General features: G+C 41.7%; 1 pseudogene; it reads left to right on the top strand.

Moving 5' to 3' along the window:
- LOC117025580 (40S ribosomal protein SA-like) overlaps window positions 1–23,431 on the top strand; it is a 42,916-nt pseudogene that overhangs the window by 12,005 nt on the left and 7,480 nt on the right.

Here is a 23,431-nt window from a genome sequence, read left to right on the forward strand (position 1 = left end):
GGTAGAAAAGCTGTCAAGAGCCAATTTTCCAAAACAGCCTTGATTTGTGCCACCGCTAAAAAGATGGGGTTGGGGAGTTTGAAGTTTATTTTATGGCATATATTTGCTGCCTGAAGACAACATAGAACACCACTGACAGATAATGGACTGTATTTCCTGTCTGCGAAATGTGTCTTATTTTTAAAACTGAAAGCAGAGAAAGTCATTAGACTTACTTTCACTCTTGCCACGGAATGGCAGGGCAATTTTCATACCTGTTCCTCTTTGTTTTATTCATTTTCTATTTTCCTCTTTTCTTTACATTCATCTTTATTCTCTCTGGTTTTCTTTTTTTTTATTGGGGGGGGTTGTTTGTTGGTTTGTTTTTTTTAACTTAAAATCTCATTTAGTTGTCTCCATACCTTATTAATGTGGCCAGCCTCGAAGGCTCTTAATAAGAACTTACTGTACATGTTTATTACACTTGATAGGAAGTAATTTTATTGAAGCCATTTTTGTCTCCTTATTTGCAAGTATTCTTGTGTCTCCATGCCAATAATACTGTCCCTAAGAAAATAGTATTTTTAGCATTACACTTGTTTGTTATAACAAGGAGATGATAATGAGAATTCATGAGGCTGAAAAGCAAGTATAGTGACTCCATCTCCAAAACAGCCCAGTGCTTAATTATAACGAAGATAATTTGTAATTATTTGGCATAATGTTCCTGACACCTAATAGTGGCCATTTTCTCTTCAAAACTAAGGATTTGTGTAGATCAACTTACTCATTGCATTAGTTATTTATTAAAGCCTTATTTAGGTCGCTCATACAACATTGGTGCCAATTGATTGAAATTTAATTATTCATCAAGTCAACATTTACTAAGTGCCCAACCTTTACCCAGACATTATGGCAGGCACTGAGGATAGGTCAATAGCTAAGACATAGTTCCTGGCCTCAAGTTCAGCAGAAAAGGGAAACACATTTAAATTAAACATGGCCCAATGTATAGTCCATTCCAGGTGCTGTAACAAAATACTACAGACTGGGGATCTTATCAATAACCTACACTTATTCTACACTTATTCTATTCTAGCTCACAGTTCTGGAAGCTAGAAATTCAAGAACAGGGTGCCAACAGGGTCAGGTGAGGGCCCTCTTTCAGGTCGCAAACTTCTTGTTTTAGCCTTACATGGAAGAAGGGTCTAGGGACATCGGTGGGGTCTCTTTTATAAGAGCACCCATCCCATTCATGAAGGCTCGTCCCGCATCACCTAATCATTTCCCAAAGGCCCCACTTTCTCACACCATCACATTGGGCATTAGAATTCAGCATGTGAATTTTAGGGGGATACAAACATTCAGACCATAGTACCCAACAACTCTTCGACAGCTAAATTATCACTGTCCCTCCCACATTCCACCCATCTGACTAGCAATTTCAACCTCCTTCTCTGGATCCTGTTCACCTCAGTTATAAGTCCAAGCCTATATATACAGTATTTCCACTTATATACTATATATACAGTATTTCCAAGAAAGAAAAATGAAAGCATCAATGAAAGGCATAAACCTACTCCATTAGTTATGTCCTCTGCTTCATCTCTTGGAGGTCATCAGTCAAAGACTAGAACATGTTTCAATTTTATTTTAACCATTATGGAAACTTTTAAATAGATAAAGTAGAAAGAATAGAACATGCTCCCCGAGTACCTACTCTCAACTTCAACAATCACCAACAATTCTGACCTTCTGATTTCATCTCTGCTCTCCACCTTTTTTCTTATTGCATTTCAATGCCTAGATCTTCTACCATTTCAACCCATGAATACTTTGGCGTGATCTCTATGGGATGAGATCCCATAGAGGTGCCATGATGCCATTTACCTCATCTAACAAAATTAACAACAATTTCTTAGGATCACTTAATTCTCTGCCTCATTTTTCCCTGATTGTCTCAAAAAATGTATTTTTATATTTGTCCAATTATTTTAGGATTTGTCCAAACCAGGATCCAAAGGCCACAAATAGCATTTGTTGGTTAATCTTTTAAGTCTCTCTTAATCCAAAACAGTTTTGTATTCAACCACTAAAAAGTCTCCGAATGAACTTTCACCTAGTCTGTGCAGCCATTGATAATCATTGCCGAGAGCCACTATTCCAATAAGGATTTTATTTGGATTAATCAATCCTTTCATGTTAAAAGTATACCACAGAGTGAGATAATTTACCTGGAAATGGTTAAGCTAAATCAGAAAAAAACTAAAGTTCAAAATATTTTTAAAAACTCCAAAACACACTTGAAACAGTTATCCAAAAAAAGGTAAAAGTAGCAATTTTCAACCTATAGATTCCTCCGTCTCTTTTAAGAATAAGAACCCTATTTTTATACTTAAAAATCTGACAGACCTCCTACTTAATAGTAGTTGTCCTTTTAGTGCCTATTGATTAGGAAAATGTAAATGATGAAAAGTTTGTATGAATTTAATGGCCCTCTGAACAGATTTTTATTATGTTGATCATAACAGTACTCTATACACACTTGAGATATAGCAAAACGTGTGTCATAGAGATAAAACAAAACATTTTAAATTACAGCAATGCCCCTTTATCCATGGGGGATATGATCCCAGACCCCAGTAGATGCCTGAAACCACAAACAGTACCAAACCCTATATGATGGGTTTTTTCCTATACATACAAACCTATGACAAAGTTGAATTTATAAATTAGGCACAGTAAGAGATTAACAACAGTAATTAACATTAAAATAGAACAATTATAACAATAACTGTAATAAAAGTCATGTGAATACGGCACTATTAAGTAAAACAAGGGTCACTTGAGCACAAACACTGCAATACTGAGACCTTTGATCTGCTCACTTGGAGGGCGACTAAGTGGCAGGGAGCTTATACAGCGTGGAGACGCTGGACAGAGATGAGTGACATCCTGAGCAGGATGGAGCAGACTGGTGAGAGATTTATTTCATCACGCTACTCAGAATAGCATGCAATTTAAAACTTAAGAATTATTTATTTCTGGAATTGTCGTTTAATATTTTTGGACCACGGTTGATCGCAGGTAACTGAAACTATGAAAAGCGAAACCACAGGTGAGAGGGTACTACTGTATATAGACTGCAATCTTTCCGCCTTCTGTTTGACATCCCAAACCATGCCCCTTCCAGGGAGGAAAGATGCTCCCTTGCTGGTCCAGCCCTACATGCTCCTACAGAGTGCACATCCCCAGGAATGAGCTATGGGGTGGAAGATGGGTGCAGCTGACTCAGCCCAAGGAAGCCAGAGAGGTTGAGTTGATATACACAACAGAGCTGATCAAGAAAGAGAGACTGTGAAGGGAGATCTTCTTTAGGCTGTCAGAGAAAGTCTGTGGGAGTTTACAGAAAGTAGAGAGCAGGATTATCCAGCCAGATCTGCTCCCTTGCATCCTTCATCCTTTAACATTTCAAAAGAGAATGCAGGAGCCTCAAATCACTATTCCAATTATTCTGGACACCAGGATTTTACCAGTTAGACATGTATGTGTGAGACATACTGTTGATTCAGCCAGCAATGTTTCCTTCCAGATCTACAACACCAGGCCACCCCCTTCCCGTCCCCCATCCCAAGAGGGTCCACAGTCCAGCAACTGCCCACCATGAATATCTCGTAATTTGGTTGCTAACACTTCACCTATAGGTTCTACCATCATCACTACCCCACAATAATATTAAAATACTCTCCATTAAGTTCCTTGTCTACATAAATCCAGAAGGCAAACAAGAATATTCTCCCCATAAGAGCACCCTTTAAGCTAGAGACTGGTCCCCCATGACTAACCAGACAGCCCACAGCACCTTCAGTCTTATCCTAGTTAGTGGTCATCAAGCTAAGGGACCCCAGTGGCTTACTCTCCTGCTGAGGCCAAAAAAGCACACGGTGCAACTACCTGGCGAGGTTGGTGGCTCACAGGCCAATTGGGCCCGTGACCTAAACTTTGATGTTTGTAACACATATTCTTGGGGGCCCCAAACTCAACCCTCCCTGATCTATACAATATACCATTTGATATTTCTGCTGATATTCTTCACTTGGCCAATGGCGTTTTATTCAAAAACTCGTGAAGTGTAACTTTTGAAATTGTGAAGCTATGAAGCAATTTGTTGCAAGCAGAGCTGTCTTTGCAGAAACACTGAGATGGGGAGCAGCTTCAATCCATCAATCACAAAGAATTTGCAAAACAGCTTGGATGAGTCAATTCCCTGGGAAGATAACTCAGAAGAGGAGTGGGGGTTCAGAGTGAACCGGAGGAGAACTGTGAGGCTGCCAGCTTAGCAAGGGCACATGCCCCAATCCTTAACTCCAATTTCCTTACAGAGCTCCTTTCCCAATATTTAAATGCAAAAGGAAACAACTTGCCAGGATCCAAAAGGATAAGTACACTCTCTTCATCAAACTTCTAGCCCAATATTCCTCTTAATCTTTTTTCTTTCTTTCTTTCTTTTTTTTTTTTTTAGAATTGCTCAACCAGAACACACTCCTGGGATGCAAAGGAGGGGGGAAAAGCAAAATGATATCATGCTGACACAAATTCCAGCCTCGAGAAATGAATCCTGACAAGAAGAGCCACATAACATTTCTCTTAGAGAAGCACTGTCTGCCCCTCTCCTTCCCAAGTGGAACTGGACAGTAATAAAGTCATGTTTGACAATCATTCATTCACTCATTCATTCATTCAACAGAGGCTTATTGGACACCCCTGTGCTAGGGGTACAGAGATGAACAGGACCGAATGCTTCCAGTCCATGGTTTTCTGATCTAACTGACTACGCTGCGAGCCTCAGAGCCACAAGGTGTCAGGATGCCACAGGAGAAGTGAGTCCATCAAGCCAAGGGGGCGGCACCCTCATTTTTCAGTGGGGAGTATGGGAAAGCTATGCAGGGGCTTGCCTTTGGGGTCTTGCTTTTGCTCTCGGTTTAATGCAGCTGCAGGCTGTGGCCCTGGGATTAGTAGAGGCTTGGTCCCACTTACCCCCCCATGAAACTCCATGTCTCTGAGTTGTCTGTGGTGAAAGCTTTCACCCAAGAATGCCAGTCACCTGAGGAGAACAATCTCTGTATAAAGAGGAGAGTGACTTAACCAAAGCCAAGACCTCTTCCCCAGGGTTTCTGAGGAAAGAAAAACCACTTTTAACAAAGATCTGCTCCAGATGTGTGAGCAACAATAAAGATGAAGTGAGAAAGGTGAGTCCGGGCTCTATTTTATTAATTAAAACTATTATTGAGATAATTGGAGACTCACATGCAGTTGTAAGAAGTACTACAGAGAGATCCCTTGTACACTGTTCCCAGTTTCCCCCGATGGAAACATGCTGCAAAACTCCACTATACTGTCACTGCATAGGGTACTGACATTCATAAATCCACTAGTCTCATTCAGCTTTCCCAGTTTTACTTGGACTCATTTTTGTGTGTTTGTCCATGAAGTTCTACACAATTTCATTACCTGTACATTTTCATGTATCCAACACCACAGTGAAGAAAATGTTCAGTTGCAACACCAAAGGACCCCCACATGGCCCTTTTAGGACCCCGCCACCTCCCTCCCACCACCCCTAACACCTAGCAACCACTAAATCTATTTCTAACTTTCGTCACTTCTAATTATTGTGTAAGTGGAATTATATACCACGTAGCTTCTTGGAATTGGCTTTTTGTTCTCCACATAAAGCCCTGGCTGTTTGTTCAAGTTGTGTGTACCAGTAGTTTGTTCTTTCTTTTACTGCTGAGTAGATTCTATGGTATGGGAGTACTATAGTTTAATGCTTTACTCACTGAAGGACATTTGGGTTGTTTACAGTTCGGGGCATTATGAGTGAAGCTGCTATGGCATTCGCGTACAGGTTTTTAAATGCCGGGCATGGAATTCAGAGACTAGGTTCTGGGGCAGGCCCCATTTTTAAATGGCGACTGAGCATGTGGCTCACCGTGCACAGATGAGCTATGCAGGTGACACATTTCCATCCCTTAGATGCTGGGCTGGCTGCGGAGTTCTGGGCTTCAAAGGTCTGGCACTCTGTGCCCCCCAGGCAGCTCTAGAACTGGCTTGGGAGAGCTCAGCAACATTGGCAGGAAAGAACGCCGGGGTTCCGATTGCTCCGTGGGGCTTCTAGCTATCCCATTCTGCTCCCTCAGTATCTCCAACCATAATGGGCTGTTCATCTGGGGAGTTGCTACAAGGCAGATTCCTGGGCCCTGTCCCAGAAATTTTGATTCTGATTCAGTGAGCCCAGCAACCTGCATTTATAGCAGGCAAACCAGGTATGGTTCCTCCAGCCCCATCCCCCTTCCTGGTTCACACTTTTGTGTAATCTCTTCCTCTCGAATATGGGTGGGACCCATGACTTGCTTCTCAACCAATGAAATTTGACCAAGGTGATGGAATCTAATTCCTATGATTGTGTGTGCTACAATGTGCCACTGAATTGGCTCCGACTCCTGGCAACCTTATGAAAGAGTGATGTCCACGCTGTCCAGTCCCCAGCCCTACTCAGCTCCTGTAGACTCATGCCTGTAGCTTCTTTCATGGAGTCAATCCATCTCATATTTGGTCTTCCTCTTTTCCCACTGCTTTCCATTTTTTCCAGGATTATGTCTTTTCTAAAGAACCCTGAGGTAGGACAGCTTCAGTTTTGTTATTTTTGCCTCCAGTGATGTTTCAGGCTTAATTTGCTCCAGGACCCACTTGTTCATCTTTATGGCGATCCAGGGTATCCACAGAGCTCTCCTCCAACAACATATTTCAAATGAGTCCATTTTTTACTGCCAACTTTATTCACTATCCAACTTGCACATCCCTACACAGTAACTGGGAATACAAGGGTGTGGATGACCTTAGCCATGGTCTCTAATGACACATTGCTATTCTTGATGATCTTCTCTATTCTACTGCTGCCCTTCTGAGTCTTCTCTTGATTTCTTGGCTGCGGTCTCCATTTGAACTGATGACTGACCCAACGTAAGAAAAATCTTCAACAATTTTGATGTCTTCATTGTCTATGTTACAGTTGTGTAGTTTCTTCTGTTGTCATGTTTTTGTTTTTTTGGGGGGTCTGTCTTCTTGATGTTCAAATGCAGTCCTGCTTTGGTACTTTCTTCTTTTACATTCATCAGAAGTCATTTCAAATCATTGTTACTTTCTGCCAGTAATATGGTATCATCTGCATATCATAAGTTATTGATATTTCTTCCAGTAATTTTCATTCCGTTTTCTTCTGGATTTAGCCCAGTTTTTTGTATGTTATGCTCTGCATAGAGATCAGACAAATAGGGAGATAAAATGCATCCTTCCCTGACATCATTGCCTAGAGGAAACCATTCTGCCTTTCCATATTCGGTCTTGACAGCAGCTTCCTACCCACAATACAGGTTCTACATCAGGACAATCAAGTGCTGAAATATGACCATTTCTTTCAAATCAACCCATACCATTTCATGATCCATGTAGCCAAAGGCCTTAGATAGCATAGGCTAACCTTTTCCTGAAATTCTTTGGACAACTCCAGCATCCAGCAAATGCTCCCAATTCAATCTCAAGTGCCTTTTCCTTTTCTGAAACCAGCTTGAATATCCAGCATTTCTTGTTCCATATACAAAAGATAGAAGCCTTGGTTGCATCATTTTGGGCATCACTTTACTTGCATGAGAAATTAGACCAATGGTCCTATAGTTACTGCACTCCTTGGCATCTTCTTTCTTGAAGATTGGGATGCATATTGGATGTTTCCAGTCTGGAAGCCATTGCATTGTTTTCCATTTTGTTGACATATTCTTGTTAGGATTTTGACAGATTCTGTGGCCTGAAATAATTCTATCGGTTTCCCATCTACCCCTGGTGATTTACTTCTTCCCAATATTTTCAGGGCAGCTTTCACTTTTCTTTCTAGAATTATAGGTTCTTTCTCATAAGAATCTTCTTCAAAAGTATGTCATCCTTTTATCTCGTCTGTATAGGTTTTCAGACCACTGTTTCCACCTTCCCTTTATTTTCTCCTCATCAGATAATGTGCTTCCTTGATGGAGGTTCCACTCTAATATAGCTTTAAATTTCCCTTTTATTTCCTCAATCTTCTCCTGTCTTTCCTTTTTTGTTGTTCTATCTCCTTACATTGACTATTGTAATAGTTCTCTTTATTGCTACGTGATGATAGTCATTGAAAAACTGCATATAGGATTCTAACCCTGCTTTTGCCACCATTAACTTTGCCTCTTTGCCTGTCTTTAACAATTTTCAGTGTTTCTTCATTTATGCATCTCAATTTCTTTCCTTTTTACTGTGGCCTTATCTTTTTATATTCTTTCCTAATATTTCTATTTGAGTCCACAGTTCTTCTGGTTCTCAGTCAAGTTTAACAGTGCGAATCTGTCTTTTATGTGGACTTTAAATCCATCAGGAATGTTATTTACATTATATTTTGGCAATACGATTCTGTTAGTGCTCTTCTTCAGCTGAGCACATGTGGTTTGGACCCATATACTGAGCAGTAGAAGGCAATGGTAAACCACTGCTGCATTTCCTTTACTTAGTCTTTTCTTTTTTCCTTTTACCTTGAAAAATCTGTGGTGAGACAGTCCAAAATAAATCAGAAGATAGTGCTGAAAGCTGAGACTCCTATGATTAGGTTACATTATGTAAGACTCCATCTTGCTAGAAGACTCACTCTAGAGTCTCTCCATGCTGGCTTGCTAACGTAAGTGGCCATGTTGGAAGAGCCCAATGAACTACCAGTGGCCTTTAGTTGCTGAGGCAGCCTTCATCCTCTGTCAGCAAAAAGTCCTGACCCTCAACCTGACAATCGCAAGGATGTGAATCCTGCCAACAGCCTGAATGAGCTTGGAGGTGGATTCTTCCACAACCCAGGCAGTCAATATCTTGATGGCAGCCTTGTGAGAAATGAAGCAGAAGATCTGGGTGAGCCCTGCCCAGACTCCTGACCCACAAAACTGTGAGATAACGAACATAAGTTGTTTTAAGCTGCTAAATTTGGGGTAATTTGTTACAAAGCAATAGAAAACAAATACACCAGGTGTTCCAGACTGAACGTTTTTGTGTCCTCCCAAATTCATATGTTAAAATCTACTTCCCAAAGTGATGGTATTTGGAGGTGGGACCTTTGGGAATTGACTAGGTCCTGAGGGCAGAGTCCTCATGAATGACATTAGTGCCCTATAAAAGGAAGCCAGAGACATAGCTCACTTTTTTCCAGCCATGTGAGGATACAATGAGAAACCAACAGTCTGCAACCCAGAAGAGAGAGCTCACCAGAACTCAACCAAGCCGGCACCCTGATCTTAGACTTCCAGCCTCTAAAACTGTAAGAAATAAATGTTGGTTGTTTAAGCCACCCAGTCTAAGGTATCTGATTATAGCAGCCTGAGATAATTAAGATACCAGGTGACTCCTGGTATTACTCAGCAATAGATAACCAACACACTAAGTGACCCAGACACACAGTAGTGTGCCCTACTCTCTACCACACCTTGAGAACCACTGACCCAAATTAAGGTGAGGCTAAGCCTCAAGGGGCCTCCAGCACTAAACTGCCTTGAACCAAACCCTAGCGTTCTTGACATTAAAGACATGCCTGCCCCTAGAGGATACTTCAATTCTTCAGGAGTACTTTGGAGTTAGAATAACAACTGCCTCCTGCTCACTGGGCTGCCATCTGACTCTCCTATTCAGAGGTGTTCCAGGACCATATATATGGAAATCAAAGGGCAGACACTTTGTAGTTTGTCCCCCTTCACTTTTCTTTGCGATGGTGGGGAGCATCAGGAAAACTCTTTGGGGTCTTAAATGCCTCTACTTAGTCTTCTAATATCTAATTGATCATGGGATAAGCCTTTAAGTGACACGAAGACTGACATGTACAATTATGTGTACATAAACAAAAATACATTTGTTTTTGCATTTGTCTCCTGAGAGAGAGAGAGAGAGAGATTTGAATGCAAGCCCAGTAACATAAGGGCAGGGACTTTTTCTGTGGTGTTCACTGATATATTTCTAGAGCCTAGAACTTTGCCTATACATATTTGTAGGAAGAGAAGGGAAGGGGAGGAGAGAGGAAGGGCGGGGAGGAAAGAAGGGAGAAAGGAAGAAAAGGAGGGAGGGAGGGTAAGAGGAAGAAAGTGGGGGGGAAGAAGGGAAGAGGGGAGGGAGGGAGATCGTGATGCTCTCCTCTCAAGACAGTGCTAAATTAATCTGATGTTATTGGGTGATCACAGTTTAATCCTTTTACACCTCAAAGAAATAACTGTAGACAGATTCCAGGGCTGTGATATAATGATTCACACTCCAAAGTCAGTTGTCTCTTCCATCCACTTTCAAGGACAGCAGGGCATCTTAACTGCATGTTTATCTGTCATAAAATACCTTGGCGCGCCCAATTCGCCACCATTTGCAGCCAATTGAAGACAGCACGCATATTTTTAGAAACGCTTACAGTGACACACCACTGTTCACCGATGAGAATTCTTCTCATGATAATCCACTTCCCATCAAACAGTGGAGTCACATCACTGGATGGCCCATTGGGGAAGGGCCTCCTTCATGCACAGTAGCCTTAATGGGATAATCTTTAAACAGACTGCCCAGCGTGGAAGCTGATTAATAGAACCAAGTCTGAGAGGGAAGTTTCTCTTTAACTTTCAATTTCCTTTTCTGGCTGAAGACAGATTTGTGATGTGATTTTAACATGGCTTTTTGCAGCTCCAAATTTCTCTAGCAGTAAAACCAGCTTCATGGCAATATTTTTCCTCCTTCACCACTTCCCTACCTTTGGGGATCAAATTCTTTTCTTTCAAATCTGTCTGCGGATGAATCTGATGAGCTTCCTGCATTATTTATCCTCCAGTAAATTAGGAAAACCATTACCAGCGTGCCTCCTGTGTCTTGGCAAATCTAACCACTGAGCACACTGATGTCCTGTTTAATCAAATAATTTATTTACAGAGAATCGACATTTCTATTCATACTTCACATTAAAAAAGGAGGAAAGGAAAACTTCTTAAATCTCTAGTCTTTCATTTGGAACCTGGTTCATCATGTCAACGAAAAAACATCCAGCCTAACAGAAAGCTTTTAAGAGTTTGTTGGAGCCAAACTGACGACAATTGCCGGGAAGCAAAGCAACGAATTGAGAAAATGCTCTGGAAAATGGCTGTTTTGCAATTTATTTTATACATTAGAATCAAAGGAGGAAGGTTACATGAAATCCATTGGTTGTAAATTAAGTGGGTAGGAAAAAGCAAAGCGGGGAAATCTCTGGGATTGGATAAAAAGCAAAATGGAATGACACACACTTCTTTTACATTGGTGGGTACAAGATAGTTAATAGTATTTTACAGCACATAGAGATAGTATTTGGGGAACAAGATAACAATGAGGGATTTTGCAGTTTCCTGCTCTAGTGGGTTGTGCCCCTGGGGGATCTGGAAAGGGATTACATTCCAAGGGTATGTTATCTTAGATAGAAAAAGACAACAGACAGGATCACTTAAGGTGAAGACTGACCTTTGTCAAGGAAGCTACCAGCCACGGTTGTGATTTCCCACCATGGCCCACCTTAGTTAGGAATTTCTATGTTCATAGCATCTTATGTGGTTATTTTCAGTCCCCTGAGCTTGTCAGGTTTAATACGTGGCCCCTTTCCCGTCCACAGCCACCATCAATTCTCTTCACTCTGGGAAGTGGGGGCAGAAGGAAAAGAAAGTACTGGAACAGGCACTGCAGGGTCTGTCTGGCATGCTGCACCCATGTGTGCGCATGCGTGGGAGACGAGTAGATTCTCACACCACATCTGCTCCCCACAGCGTGATGCTCAACCACCCTCCCACAATTCGTCCTGGGTCCAAACAAGACATCAGAGAGCATTGCTGAGGGAGGCTACCTGCCACCAGGGATTCAGAGAATGCTTTCTGACATGAATGCCTCTGTACATGAACCAACAAATATTAAATGCTCATCATGTGCAAGGGATGGAACGAGGAATCTGTGAATACAGAAGGCCACCAGGTGGGGAGATTGGAGCCACCATGTGCCACACCAGTGCTAAGCACTGTCGCACATTTTCTCCTTTAATTCCCACCAGATACTAATTTGGTCTCCCTGATTTTACCCACGCAGAAACTGAGGCTCAGAAGAGGAAAGAAACTTGCCCAACGTCACACAGCCAATTATTAATCCAAGCCATCTTCTTCCTGTTACATCATAAATTATCGCTGGTCTATTATCTACAGTTCTTCCCCACAGGTCATTGTTCTTTATGCTTCCTCTTCTAGTCACAGTCTACACTTTGCCTGGCTGTGTGTGTGTGTGTGTGTGTGTGTGTGTGTGTGTGTCCCTAAATGCTGCAGGGTTAGAGCTCTCTCTTCCCAGGTAACTTCCAAAAGGTTGGTATTTTACATTACTGCTAAATGCATCCAACAAGTTAGGTGAATGGGATGATTTATCATCAAAGTATTTAACGTAAACACCCACCCAGTGCAGCTGTACAAAATGTAGGGATATGAATTTTCACATCAAGAGCTGAAAAACAGCTATGTGACCCCTAGGAAAAATAAATTTTGGTGGCACAAACCCTTATAAACGTAATCTTTATTTCTTCAATAGGGGTCTTTCCTTAAAATTGGACAGATAAATAACTAAATGAAGGAACGAATAAATGAATGAATGAATGAATGAATGAATAAACAAACAAACAAACAAACAAGCCTTCCAGGGAAGTAAGGACCATAGAGAAAGCCTAACGTGTTCTCTTTTGCTGTCACCCATCAAATCAACTACCCTCCTGCTTTGGGGTGTCTCTTGCTCTCCTATTCATTCGCCCATAACAGCAAGGGCATTTGTTGATTACACCCATTTGGTTTTTAGAAGCCAAGGTGGATTATATTCGTCTTTCCTATTACGCAGCCTAGCAATACCTCCTGTATTTTTTACAGTAGATTTTCTGAGCGGCAATAGGTTCTAATCAATCTTCCTGGCTTCATTTCTCAGAATCTCACAATCTCCTCAAGGAACATTTCAAACCTGATTTATCATCATTACCAGACCCTAAATATTCACCAGATTCTATATTATTTATTACACCTAGTTAATTTCCCTGTACTGGCCTTATGGGTCGAATCACAGAGCATGTGAAAGATTATTCTTGCAATCCGTCATGAAGACTCCACTATAATGCAGAGTCACATTTAGAAAGAACATTTCGCCACCCACAGAATAGCTCTGAACAGTAGTTGAGCCTCTGTGCTTCTCTTCAAGACTCTGCCCCACGTGTAGGCACAGCCTCTGAGCAGCCCCTGCACTAAGACATGCAGACACAAGCCTTGGCCACTTCCCCATCTCCCCCCAGTCCAGCAAAAGCCCCATCTCTGCTGCTCCATTACAGAGCCTGGCAAGGGGCTCGGCAGGAGGAAGTGATCCCAGGTCAGTCCTGTGTGGGGAGAAAGTGTTTGCAGGTTACAGTGAGGTGAGAAGTGGACACAGGTCACAGGGCTGGGACAAAACAACTCTCCCAGCTGACCCACCCTTGAGAACAACATCTCCCAAAGGTGACCCTGCACAAGGGGCATGTTGCATCCACACCGCTCATGCTTCCCAACAGGCTACTTGTGGCTCTCCAGTGCATGCCCCCCAGCCCCTCCCCTTTCCCCCACATCAGGGAAATATGGCTCAGCCAGGGAATGGCCAAACTTGGGTCCCACCCACTGCATGAAGGGGTTTCATTTGAATTCTCTTTTAGAAAAATATCTCCAGCTCACCAAGGGTTCAGTGCTCTAAGAAGACCTTCCAAAGCCCTGACTCTGCCCAAAACACAGCTGCCTGGCCAGTGTTGGGGGATGGGAGCATGCTTATCTGGGTCTGTAGCTCCAAGAGATCAAAGATGTGCTCCGTTTTGCTCCAGATGACACAATTAGAACCAATGAGAGAAGTCGTTCAATGGGGGTTTCTTCTCAATACAAGAGACAGCTTCAGAGTCCCTTGCAGAACAGTCCGTCTTGTGGAACAGCTAAACAGAGGTTAGGTAACAGCTGCAAGGGATGCTCAAGAAATGGTATGTGAGAGACAAGCCAGATACCCGCTACCCCCTCTTCCAACTTGAAGTTGGGGTGACTCTGAAGAGGTATTCTACAGTAAACTCACAGAGCCACAGCATTCTGTACCTGGCACGGATTTTGACGTGTATCTTGTCTAGAGGTTGCAAATTAGCAACCCTAAGCTGAATTCAGCCCAGGAGAAAATTGTATTTTGTTCACAGAGCATTGGTCCACACAGGTTTATTGTGTCATCCAACACTTAAGAACTAAAAGATTTCACATGAAAATCAAGATTTGAAAGCATTTCTTTAAAAAAAATATGAAAAAAACATCAGAGGAACTGTCATGGGAGGCTTCCATTCAGCTTGACACTAAATGGGGGGCTGTGCTCTGCCATACTCCCTGCCAACCCCTTTTATTCCCCCGCCAGCCTCACATTAAAGTTGGGGTTCTGTTGGCTTTGGGTTTTATTGTTCTGTGTTGTTTTCTTCCCAGGCCTCTTGATTCACATATATTTTCTGTCTTGCCCCTGTGGCCATGAGTGTTTGCCACTGATGGTGAAATCCTACAGGAGCTCAGAACAAGGCTCAGAACAGTGAAGTGACTTGTCCAAGGTCACACAGACTGCTAGTACAAAGCCAGGAGCAGAATCCAGGTGTCCTTGTGATCTGGGGCTCCTTCAACTTGGCCTCACTGCCAATCTTGAGAGAGTTTATTTCCCTGGATTGATTTGCTTGTTCACATTTGGGTTGTGCAAACCGCTCCACTGCTTTACCATTTAATATATCCTAGTGATCGAGTTCCCACATTCTCCCTTAAAAAAAAATAATAATCATAGCAAAACACAACTCTTCTTTCCAGCTGACTTTGCAAATAACTAGCACCCAAAGAACAAACACCTTTTTGTGTGTTCAATAAAAAATTGACCTGACGAACACATACAATTTCAATCTTCCTTGCAAAATCAGGAAAAGGCCAAAACATTATTTCAGACTCTGCATTGATAGTCTAAATCAATAGTGCAAACAAGATTTCGGGGGGAAAGGTTAAAAGTAATTGGCAGAACACACTGGTGTTAAGCCACCATAAGCACTGTCAAAGCAAAGAGTTAAACACAAATAATTGATAAGCTCATTACAAATCATTCTTATGTATCTATCTGTATCTTAGGGGCTTTTACAAGGTATCTCTCTATAATCTCATTTGAGTTACCACCTGCACTTGAAAGTGATATAACTTTACATCTCTTAAAATCTTCTGTGATCAGACCTGTAGCTGATTTAAGTTGCCTATGCTCCCATAGAGTCTGGAATTGTAAGGACTGAGTAAACTAGAGAAAAGACAGGTTAAGGACTTCTTAAAACTTATAGTTGGGGTAGGAGATCACTCCAGGTTTACTTGCGTTGCCTATGTGTTAAACAAAGTTATGTATTGCTCTGGCACTAAACAGAGACCCACCTTGGACTGACTTGTTATCAGATCCCTTCTCAGGAGCGAGTTGTGCTTGGCTGGATCAGGTCACATTTAGGCTCACCTCTTGGATAAGCCCCATTGAGACAGCAAGTTAAAAGTAAGATTGCCTAATCACAGATTGAGCTGTCAGACTAGAAAAGTGGGATCGAAGAGTGCATTAGATTTCTATCCCACCATGAAGGTAGACATATACCAGACTTAGTAGACACTGTTGGCTGCCAACCCAAGATCCATTCTCCCTCCTTCCTTCTTAGGAGAAAATGCACTGTTGATAGGTATCTAGGATTGATAATCAGCTAGTACACATCAGACAGACTTACTGTTGTTTATAACTAGTATCCATTCTGATTGGTCGTGTCCGAACTGTACTAGATTTTCCTTATTTAGAATTTCATTCCTTTCCCCAGGCAGTTTACATACCAGTCCTGACTATAGAAATAAGTTCTGATTAGTATCAGCCAATCACAGTAATCTTATCCTTCTTGTCAGTGATTGGTTTAGCCAACCAGTGGGCTTGAGCCAACCAGTGTAGAGTATTCCCATTGTTGACTGCTATTGATCCAGGGTTAAACTAACAACCTAACTGACCCAACCAGACTGAAGAGAAGGAATATTTAGTCCATAATTGAAGGAGAGATTTCTCTCACTCACACAGAATGAAGAAGTCACTTGTCCTGGCTGTTAATGGCAGTCCTCTTGAAACACTGAAGGTGATCCCTTTTAGGACAGAGCCTCTACACGGATAAGAGTAAGCATGAAGACTTGCATAAAAACAGAACTATAATCCCAATGATTAGAGTACTGTGCCTGGAGCCTGCCCTCTCTCCAGTCTTCTATTATAAGAAATAGTACATTTCCTCATCGTTTAAACTTCTTTAGGTGGGATTTCTGTGCCTTACAGACAAAAATAGTCTGTATTTGCACAAACAGATATATTCATAGCCGGTTAGAAGGCTTTCCAGGTGAAACCAGTGTCTGAACCCATCCCCATCCAGATATTTCAATCAGAGCAGAGGGAGTAACTGTTTGGAGCTGCAAAGCAAGTTCAAAGCTTTTAATATATCCACACAGCACACATGCACACATTTGTACTTGGGTAAGGAAGGGAGGTTAGCAAAGTGGGGAAAATGTGCCTCTGGAAGGAGATAGGCTTAAGTCCATATCAGCTCTACTTCTTACAAACCCTGTGACCACAGAACAGTGTCAATCTCTATAAATTATGGCATGAATGCATATCTTACAGCATTGCTCCGAGAATTCAATGAAGTGCAGTGTAAAAAAATATCTATTGTACAAGACAGAAGCTCAAAAAATAAAAGACATTTTTTCCTTCTCTTTTCCCCACTTCGTTTTTCAAGAAGTCTTTCCAAATCCTCTGGCAAAGCTTCAGATACAAAGACTGCTCGCTGCTAGATCTGCATTTAGGGAATATTGAGGAATCTGACTCCAGAGGCAGAAGGACTGGGTGGAATTCCACCAACATCTAGCCATGTGACCCTGTGCACGGTCTTTACCTGCCTTAAGCCTCAGTCGTCTCACCTGTAAAACAGAGACATAAAAACCACCTAGCTCAAAGGGCTACTGGGAGAACTAAATGAGATTATGCATAAAAGGCCCCTTACAGGTTGCCTGGAATGTATCAAACATTCAGTGAGTAGCAGCTATTGTTATAATTTCGGTCGCTGTTTTTGTTGTTAAGCATGGAAAAGAAGCACAATTTTATCCATAGTGTTTAAAGGTCAACATCCTGTAACATTTCCGCTGGGTTAGATTTTCAGGTGAAATAGGCAAACATGAGGAACCTGTCATATAAATAGAAGTTGACCCTGGGTGCCTTAGACTTAGGCAATGGCCACTCAGAGACTTTTGGAAAAACAAAGCAGACTAGTGAAAAATGCTTGTATTGCCCGTGGGTGCCATCTATCAATGGGACAGGACTAACCTCAGATTTTATGTTCTATGCTAGGGGAAGGTCAAAAAAAAGAACAAAATCCAATTAACAAAAACATCACTGATTTCAGAAATCCATGAACAGGGAGCATCATTCTGGCTCTTCAAGGAAAACTCTTATCAGCATCATGCATGGTTAAAAACATAGAAAGATAAAAGAGTTATTTATTAATGTTTTTTAAAAACATGTTCTTATTTTAAAGCCTCAGGAATGAAGTATAATCAAATCACTTTGTCAAATATTGACACTGGATTACTGCTCAGTAATGAGCAAAATCCAAAAGAAGCACCTGTCGAGGGCCCCAAGTCTAAGGAGGTCTCGGAAAGTCAGCAGCACAAGCAACTGCCTCAGGACCCTTTTAAAACACCAGAGTGTGTCCCCACCACAGTTGTCTAGGTGCCTCCATCTGGGCCACCTGGCCTCCTCCAGGACTCACATCCCTGAAGGAATCCTGGCTTTGTCACTTGCAAAGTTGAGTACCTTACTGGACCTCTTTAAAGCCCCAGTGTTTTCAGCTATTCAATAGGGAAGATGGTATTTGCTGCCTGGGATTATTTTCACAGTTAAGAGGAAATGCATGCAAAGTCCTCAGTTCAGCGCCTGGCACACGGTGAGCACCCGATGACTTTTTCCTCTGTCTTCTGAATTTCTCAGCCCCAGTCTCTTCCAGCCCAACAACTCACACCCTTTCCAAGAACAGTATGATGCTGGCTTAGCAATTATGCCTCATTTCATGAGTGTGGTTTTCCAACCTCATGACAGGATAAATTCTTTAAAGCCAGCAATGGTTGATTATTTCATAAACACAGCATGAATGTGCCAATCTCGGCTCTACATCTTTATGAACATTGACTTGGTATGTCCTCATAACAATCACATGAGGCCGTAAATATTATAATTCCTGTTTTACAGATGAGGAAACTGAGGAAGAGATTCAATCACTTGTCAAGGGGGCAACGCGTCAGCTGCTATGCTAAGAACTCATGAGGACTAGCTCCTGAGACCATGCTCTTCATCACCCCTTTGTTTTAGACTTCTGTGCCCTGCAATGGCCACCACATGGGAGGCACTCAACAAAGACCTGTCAACAGAAACACGATTTAGTCAATGAGCACTGCTTGGCACTTGAGGAAACTGAGACACATGAGGTTGCATAGTTTGTCCTCGGTCAGAAAGACAACTGTGAAGCAGATTATGGCCCAAAGTGTCAGATCCCTAGTGGCTTGTTCTTTCTTGCCACGCCATACTGATGGCTTTTGAGGAAGGTGCCACCCGTTGAAGGAAGGAGAAGAGAGGAAGGCATGTGAGCCAGCCTCTGTGGGTGATCCTACACCTGGGCCAGCTGAAGGCCACGCTTCTCTCGCCCCCTGACGTCACCTACCATGTCCCACATGGGGTCTTCATACTTTGGAGCAGCAGTCACTGCTTCATGGCTTTTATTTATTTTTAGGAATATTTAGGGTGGGTCATAAGAGAGGCAGCTGAGCTTGAGCACACAGGCCACTGGCAGACCAGGCAAATGAAGCAGAGGCGCAGCCCACGTGCCCCACAGGCCACAGCTCGGGGCAAGCCTTCAGCGCCTCAAGAAGCATCTCAAGTACATGAGGTTTTCCAAACCACTTCCTGAGTGTGTCTGCAGTCTTCTTTCAGGCATTATTTCCACATCTTTTCACAATCAGTAAACTCGTGTTTTAAAAAGAGAGAATAACTCCCTATTGTTAACCGCTTGCAGTCTATCAATGCATTACCTTGTGCTACCAGGAAAATTCACTGTTGGGTGGAACTGGGCACAGTCTCAGGCAGGAGCCAGGGTCCCAGATTCAAATCTCAGCTCCTGAACTTGATAGCTGTGGGGCACTGGGATTTGTGCCTCGGGGTCCTCATATTTGGAAGGGTAATAATCATAGTTGCCACCTCATAGGCTTGATTTGAGGTTAAATAAGTTTGTGTGTGTGTGTGTGTTAGTGTGTATACTATAGCCACACATATGTATATCCATATATACAAACAGATATATACTACATACATATTTGTCCACATACTATACATATATATACATACATATTTCTACGTGTAAATAATTATGGGTTGAATTATGTTCCCCATAAATTCATATGTTGAAGTCCTAACCCCCAGCACCTCAGAATGTGACCTTATTTGTAGACAGGGTCTTTACAGAGGTACCCAGGTTAAAATAGAGCAGTTAGGGTGGGCCCTAATCCAATATGACCAGTATCCTCATAGGAAGAGGAAATCTGGACACAGGACTGTACAGAGAGAAGACGATGGATGTGAAGACGTAAGGAGAAGACAACCATCTATAAGCCGAGAAGACAGGCCTGGAACAGAATCTATTATACCTCTCAGAAGGCATCAACCCTACCGACACCTTGGTCTCAGACTTCTAGCCTCCAGAACTGTGACATGATAAATTGTGTGTGTGTGTGTATGGCAGAGAGAGAGAGAGAGAGAGAGAGAGACCACCACTCAAAAAGGTACCCAGTACATGTAAGTAGTAGGACTCAACCCTCAGCTAATATCAGCTAATAATAATAATAACTAGGTTATTAATCAGAAAGTGTGTAGTTTTATACTGCACTTGTTACAAATCTGGACCTGTGGATAAAAAACCACATAAGAGAAAAATAGGATGACTACAGCCCTCAGGTCCACCACTGAAATGCCAGGCCAGCCAGGCTCTCTCTTCGGCTGCAGATGGCACCATAAGAGCTGCACCATAAAGAGAAATAATGTGGAGGCTCTCTACAGCTTGTTCTAAGGCCTTAGTGCTTTTCCTTAACTTGCAAGTCAAACATGAGCTGATATCATCACTGATTTAATGCTGAAACAAATATTTCCTACTGTTCCTCTTTCCAGCTTCCAAATGAGTTTAACAGAAATGTATTCTGCTGTATCAAGGTAAGCTCCAAAAAAAAGTTATATTTTACAGCTACTTATCTGTGAATTCATCTCAGTATTGTGCAATCAAATCACAATGCAGAAGTCTGGGACCTGAGGCTAATGAAAGATTGCAACTGCCATCCATAACCCCTTATTGCATATTTTTGTGTTCACCAAAGCAGTTTCATTTTCTCTCATTGACTGTTTATTACAAGTAAATTATAAACTTGAACTCTTAATGTAATACAGATTTATACTAGCACAGAATCCTGATTCTTATCTGTGTCATGAATTAGAGAACTGCAGAAGATTGTGTATGAAAAAGAGGGGGATGTGATGGTTAATTTTATGCGTCAACGTGACTGGCCACAAGGCACCCAGATATTTGGTTAAACATTATTCTAGGTGTTTCTGAGGATGTCCCTGGATGAGATTAACATTTGAATCAGTAGACGGAGTAAAGCAGACCATCCTCCCCAGCATGGATGAACCTCATCCAATCTGTTGGAGGCCTGAATAGAACAAAAAGGCTGAATAAGAAAAAATTCTCTCTCTCTCTCTCTCTCTCTCTCTCTCTCTCTCTCTCTCTCTCTCTTTCATACGTTTCTTGAAAGAGATAGAAATAAGATGGAGATGGAGAGAGAGAGAGAGATGAGAGAGACTGAGATATAAAGACAGACATAGAGATAGAGAGATGGAGACAAAGATAAAGATAGAGATAGCTATCCTGCTTGTTCTATTTCTCTGCAGAACCGTAACTACTAATACAGGGGCTGTTTTGCTACTCGTTAATATTCCCTAAATCACACTCTTTGGGAGAAACTGCCTCTTGAATTTCATTCAGATAAACTCTGCCTCCCCTAAGTACCATTGTTACGTTCCTTCCACTCTGAAGAACAAGAATGGTGTCCAGGAAGTTTAGACACAACGTTTTGTTCAACTATAGCGACAGCACTGTCCCTTACAGCTGGCACCTTAGCTTTCTCTTCGTTTTCAAGGCTACACTGTAGGTTACTAAACTGACTGACTAATCTCATTGTACACACAAAATTCTTTTTGGAAAAGTAAAAGTATAATCAATAAAAAATTTTGGTTAACCTATAGATCCAAATTTCATTTGTTTCTACCTTCCTATAATAATGGTTGGGTATTTTCCATAGAACAAACAAGTGAACTGCTTTTAGCTTTTATTTTCCCACCCTTTTCTCTATTCTAAACATAGGTATTTCCTCCAGACTCGAACTGAATAATGTAAAAATGTATGATTTGAACATGTCACATCACCTGACAGTTCCCGAAGCATCACCATGTTCTCCATAATTATTTTTAACTGTAGACTCAACAGGTGGATGTGTTGGCTTATCTCCTCCTGCCCAGGTTCCTGAAAAACAAAACATAGCAATTACTGTTAAAGGGAAGAAGTACAAAAATCACGCATCTTTAATGAAAGACACAGGAATAGAAATATCATTATCTAGCTCAGCGGTTCCCAGTTTGAGCTTCTTGTGAGCTTGTTCTACCAGTAATTCTGTGGGGGATGGAGAGAATCTTGGACTGGGGGGGTCAGGATCCCAGGGTTAGGATCCTAGGGTTCCAAGCCTGACCCCACATTTACACAGTTAAATGACCATGAGAAAGTCAATTATTCTTTGTACATCTCAGTCATCTGCTAATTTGGGGGGATCTGGAATGCATCATAATTAAGGCAGTTTACACAACAGTTAGAGAATGGGTCTTGAGCCAGCCAAAGTGACATTGGGTAATTGCCAAACTCCTTGCTTCTGTTTCCTTATCTATGACGTGAAAACAATAACAGACTTTCCTCGAAGACTCCTTGTGAGATTTAACCAAAGTAATAGATGAAAAGTACTCAGAATAGTGCCTGACCCAGAACAAAGCCTTCTTTCTTAGTCAGCTATTGTGATTATCTCCAAGGTGCTTATCGTAAAATTACTCAACTCTATGATACTGATACCTCCCTCAAAATTCTTAGTACCCTGAGGTTTCACCATGGGACTAGAAACTGAACATAAAAATAAAATATTGAAATTGAAGAGTCATATATTTCTCTCTATCAATATATTAATAGAAAGTTAGAAGTCAGAGAAATTTCTCAAGTATCAAACAGATAAAATAGGCCATTGGTATAAAATAAGCAGTGAAAGCCTTAAAAAGAGGTAAGAAGATGTGAAAATATGTTTTGTGTTTCAAGAAAAGGAAACAACTTTCACTCAGGACCCAGCATCTATTGGGTACTCTACGACCTCATTTCATTAACCCCATATCACTTCGATGCAGTCATTTCTATCCCCGTTTTACAGATGAGGAAATTGAGGCTCAAGGAGGCTTGTTACAGTTCCAGAGGCATAGGGCTCTTCAAAGACAGACTCAGATTCCACCCAGGCCTGACTGCAAACCTGTTTATGCTACTTCCACACCAGAAGGCTGGCTCCAAAATACAGGCCTTCCTCACTCAGGGCGGTAGTGGTTACAGAGAAGACGGTTTTTGTACTTTAAGTGCACTAGAAGTATTTTCTCTTGAAAAGAATCCTTACATAAGTTTACTATGAAGCCAAACAAACAAACAAACAAACAAAAATCTTTAGCAAATCACTTCCTAATTTCTTACTATGAGTAACAGCAATGTAACAGCAGTTGTCGAATTTGGGATTTAGAGATCGTGGTGGAGTAAAAAATTGGGACACAGTGAAACAGAAAGAATTTAAAATCAGATGACCTGGGTGGCATGGCAGTACTACTTTTGACACATCCTAGCAGAATATAGTTGTCATCTCAAATGCGAATAAGGCTAACTGCTCAGCATCCCTCAGGAAGTTTGAGTAACAGTTTAGAAAGCCTCCAATTGCTGTGAAGCTGTTCTAATTACAGTGGTACCTCGGTTTTCTAACGTAAGCCATTCCAGAAGTCCGTTGGAGTTCTGAAACGTTCGAAAACCGAGGCACGGTTTCCCCATAGAAAGTAACGCAAAAGGATTAATCCGTTCCAGATCTTTAAAATCAACCCC

The sequence above is a fragment of the Rhinolophus ferrumequinum genome, chromosome 8 (assembly GCF_004115265.2).
Source record: "Rhinolophus ferrumequinum isolate MPI-CBG mRhiFer1 chromosome 8, mRhiFer1_v1.p, whole genome shotgun sequence".
Taxonomy (NCBI): domain Eukaryota; kingdom Metazoa; phylum Chordata; class Mammalia; order Chiroptera; family Rhinolophidae; genus Rhinolophus; species Rhinolophus ferrumequinum.